Source organism: Gastrolobium bilobum, unplaced genomic scaffold, assembly GCF_033153095.1.
Source record: "Gastrolobium bilobum isolate Gb01-03AN ecotype WA unplaced genomic scaffold, APGP_CSIRO_Gbil_v1 utg92831, whole genome shotgun sequence".
Classification (NCBI taxonomy): Eukaryota; Viridiplantae; Streptophyta; class Magnoliopsida; order Fabales; family Fabaceae; genus Gastrolobium; species Gastrolobium bilobum.
In genome coordinates this window covers 72,777-77,512 of record NW_026897657.1, presented here as the reverse complement: position 1 = coordinate 77,512, position 4,736 = coordinate 72,777, and the positions used below count along the sequence as shown (strand labels likewise).

The window sequence follows — 4,736 nt, the reverse complement described above, 5'->3', positions numbered from 1 at the left end:
TACGTTGTAAAAGGATAGACATGGTTACACTTGATTCTAGGAAAATTTTAGACAGTAGCTACAGAATCAACGAACAAGCTTAACATCTCTTGTAATCATGGCAATTAGAAGTTAGTACTTTGGAATCTCGGTATCCTTACTCGTGTCCTTAATTCAGCTTCATAGTTAGAGTTTAATTAGAGGTGCCTCATAAACCCGAAGCTCTAGACAAAAGCACTACTCATCAATGTAATTCCTTTTCCGCAAGATAGTTGCAAATATTGTGCTATTAACTTAATTGATGCCGTTAAATTTTTATACCTAAATAGTGATAAAATTTTGTGATTTTATGAAGATCCTTCTACCTCATAAATTGGAATCTGATGCGTTCTGTTTACTTACTCGGTTTTCTATAGACTAGTAAGTTGTGAAATTCTAATCGTGATGTTTGCCAAGTCAGGTAATTAGTTGTGAAGTGTTTATTGAATTGAATTCTATCATATGTAAGGAGTAAGTAGGATGTGGGTGGAATTCTAAGTTGTAATGTGTAGACTGCAAAGATATAATAATTGTAATTGAAGGTCTTAGTTAATTAGCCCTCTGTTGCACAAGTAATAGACAAGTACCTCTAGTCGTTTTAAAATTTGTCTAATTCGGGATTGTAAAATTTTGTTTGTGTGATCAATTGTGAAGTAACCTTCTAGCATGCATAAAATTTTAGGGTCATCTTGTAGGTAATTACATGCATTTTCAGTATAGTAAGTATAGCAGGTGTATCAGTAAGAGTATGGCATGTTATTGATATTGACACACATGAAGAAATGCAGAACATAACTAGTAACGTAATGGGTAGCTGGAGTTTCTTGTTTAGTAAAATAATATGTTGTTTTACTCCATCTTTGTTGCAGTATGAATTTGATGTTGTTTAAAGAGATCCAGGCAATTGTTTTTATTATGATTAAGCTTAGGAAAGTTTCTATTTCCTTATGTACAAGTAAGATTTTGTTATATATTATCTGATGAACTTGTGAAGTACGAGTTATTTGTAATACTCTGAATTAATTGATGGCCTTGATAGCTGCCTAGTTGAATGTGTTATAATGTTTTGCACGAATATAATGGTGATAGGCATTCGACTTAAGCAGTCTTTGGGATGGTAGGACGAAGTTTGAGGACAAACTTCAAATTTTGGTGGGGAGAGTGTAACATCCCGCAAAAATTAGGTGATGCATTTATAATACAAATATGAGTGTGGACATATGTTATGAAATTGAAACACTTGTTAGAAAGGATAGGATTAAGGTAATTATAACATACGAGAATCTTAGTTACCACTTACGAATATTTGAGATAGTGTACACTAGGAGATGAATTGGACTCCATCTATTTTTGGGCTACGGCCCACATGTCTTGGGAGATGGCTAAGTCAGCCAAAACCATTAGTCAATCCTTTAAAAATATATCCTAATGAAATCTAAATGCATGCTTTTCATTGGTCACAGCCACACGTACATCTTCCTCCTATCACCATCCTTGTACGCACAGTGCAAGCAAAACATCTCTAATTAATTGGTTGGCCTTGAGTTGGGTTAGGGGTCAGCTTTATGTTCTCCCTCACACTATGCACGTTGCTAAGAGCAACAAGAATGGTCTCTCTCCTCTCCATTCAAAACAATAGACTCAATCAACCATTTAACCTCACAAACCGTGAAACCGTGAAGAACACCAAAAAGATTCAGTTGTGTCCCTTTCCCCCTCACCATCTTCAAAATCCGTAAGCCAAAGAAAGATGATAAAACCCCTAAGCACCTCCTTCTTTCCCCTCTTCTCTGGTTAAACCGAGGATCAACAAGCAAGGAGGATAAACTTGAGCTCTCATCCTTCATCCTTTTCCCCTGTGCGCACGACCAACATCAACCAGAAGTAGGCAATCTGAACTTGATTTCTTGAAGCTTAGGAAGGATAAAAGACTACTCCTTGTCCGATTTGGGGTCCCTTGAGTGCAAGCACGGAGATGTAAGTTCATCATCCAGACCCTTCTCTGTCCCTTACGGTTCTACCAGTACATGCATGCTATGAAGATGTAAATTTTGTCACCTCTTTCCCTTTGATTTTGTCCAGTCGTACAACCCATGGATTGGGGACATGCAAGCCCAAAACCCCTAAGGATGCCGTTTCTCCTTTCTTCTTTTAGTTGGCTGAGCCGTTAGCATCAAGGGGATGAAATGCCCCCTAACTTTGTGCGTTTTCTTGGCTCCTCACGGTGTTATGGAGTCTCCCCTCACTGCATGCCGCTGGAAACTCAAGCCATTGGAAATGTGGAAAGGTTAAAGACAATGTTCGGAGACTAGGTGGCTGTTTTCCTCAACCTTTTAGAGAGAATGTGGTTACATGCAAGAACGAGTGAGCCTCCCTACCTTGTGTATTCTCTGATTTCGACGCATGATAGGATGAGTGAGTGTCATTTTCTGTTTTAAATTCACGGACAGTGGGAAGGTGAGGGTACTGCCTCTCGCTTGGGGGATGCTTATGAACCGAGTGGAGAGCGAGTTGGGTACATGCTAGAGGTATAAATCCGAAATCTATACTCTTTTATTTCCCCTCACTGATTCGGCCTCTAAGTGTATTCAAGGAGAAAGTGTTTTTTTATTCCTCTCCTTGTTTTTGTTTCGTAGGAGACCCACGGCCTTGGTACATGTAAGCACCAGCCGATTTGGGAGCTTGAAAATAGCTCCATTAATTTTGTTGGACTATTTTCTGAATTAGAAGAATTAATTGAACCTGGCATGTGTTATAATTGTTGTAGGCAGCCTGTTAGAAGATATTTGTTCATGCCTAAGAACCGATTTGTGGGGCTGTTGGTTGAAGTAGAATAATGTATCTAGCCTTACCCATGTAATGACTAAGTAGACAGCATACTTTAGTCCTAATTAGCGCACCTTAAACCGTGTAGATGATATTGTGTAAATGATAAATTGTGGCACCCAATTAATGGACCAGAATCCGAACCTACATGCATGGAAGACCATGGTTATGTCACTGTCATCGATTGGTAAAAGAAGCTCTAAGTCAAAATAATTAAATTAGAACAAGAACCATGAAAACCGAATTGGTATGTGTAGACTACCTTAGATTTTGGTCAATTAAGGACAATTGGTAAACTAATACTATGGCAGAAAAGTTGTTTAGTAAATGAACATGGAAACCGATTGTAAAGCAAGAATTTAGGACAATGGGAAACTGTGTAATGTATAGGACGATATGAAGTAAATTCTGATTTGATATATATATTTGATTAGGTACGCAAGATCCTAGCTAATTGGACTGTTTGATGATATTTGGTTACAAGATTATACGCGCAGAGGTATGTGTTTGGTAGTTAATCCTTTGTGACTCTTAACTTAGTTCTTGGAATTTTTGATATGTTGCCCATGTGTCTCATTTTGATTATGTTTGGGAAATATTTGTATTCTGTATTGAAATATGACTTGTTGAAACTCCGATTTTTGTGGAGATATATTCTGCTTAGAAATTTGGTGTCATAGACATGTGAGCTATGATTTATGACTCTGAATTCTGATCATATTCACGAACATCATATATTCGCATTTATCATGTGTGTGAAGCAACTCAAAACATCGCATGCATCATTAAACATGCAGTTTTGGAATTTGAAATATTTGATCAAAAGAAGCATATGTTTGAGCACACATCATATAGGCATCCCTCAGGTACCAGGGATAAGGAACCGTGACTCAGTTCGCATAGGTCGCAGTTGGAATTTCCCTCTGTTGGGCCAAATGGAATCTCCACTGTGTTAGTTAGTAGTACGTGCACTGTAGTGCTATGAACGTACATTGCTCTAGCGTTATATACACATTCTGTTTAGCATTCTGATTATATCTTAGCATCCGTTCTGAACTTAAGTGCTGTAGCATGTTAGAAATTCTGCATCTAAGTTATTATTGTTGCACTATTGGATTTTCTGCCACACTACTGGGATTTTTTCTCACCCCTTCTGGGGCTCAATTTTTATAAAATTGCAGGAAGATAAAGAAGTGTTTGATGAGTTGATTACAGGACAGATTATGTTAAAATTTTGCTATTTGGGAACCTTGCTGTTGGTTCACTGTTTCTGTTGGTCATGCACTGTATATTCGTGGTTAATGTAATGCTTTGTACAGGGGTTAATTTGATTTCGTGCTTTGATTTTGTGGTGAAACATGGCTGTATTAGGAAGTTTACATCAGTGCATGGAATCCTGGTAAACGTGTCTCATGTTACTGTTATTCGAAAAATTCAGATTAAACCAGTTATGTTTTCTCGGTGTAAAGAGTGATTCAAGTGGCTAGAATATGTAAGGTGATGATGATTAATTGCAGGAAGTAACTAAGTTCTGTAGAGTAGGATTTCCTTATACACCATGCGAGTTCGATTAACTTTCAGTATGAAGTTTTAAAAGGAATACAGCCAGCACTTGTAATTCGGATTTCTCACTGATTTTTTATGCATATTGCGAGTTCGATTTCCGGGGCTACAGACCTCCGAATGAGGTATAACTTACATGCACGTAAAGCCCCATTTGTCTATTTTCCAATTATATAAAGATTATGTCTAAAACTGGTAAAACCGATTTATTATGATTTTTGCAAGTATGGAGGTTTTTGAAAAAATACACTGATTTAATGAGTACCTTGCGAGTTCTGTTTCTGGGGCTACAGATCTCCGTTTGGGATATAATTTACCTTGCGAGGTTT

At 37.5% G+C, this 4,736-nt stretch overlaps 1 long non-coding RNA gene across 1 annotated transcript; it reads left to right on the top strand.

Annotated features, from left to right (window-relative positions):
- Window positions 1-1,562: 1,562 nt before the first annotated feature.
- On the top strand, window positions 1,563-4,371 carry LOC133309105 (uncharacterized). Its single transcript, XR_009751278.1, has 4 exons — window positions 1,563-1,995; window positions 2,101-2,546; window positions 3,279-3,343; window positions 4,026-4,371. It is a non-coding gene; the product is annotated as an uncharacterized LOC133309105 (long non-coding RNA).
- Window positions 4,372-4,736: the final 365 nt, after the last annotated feature.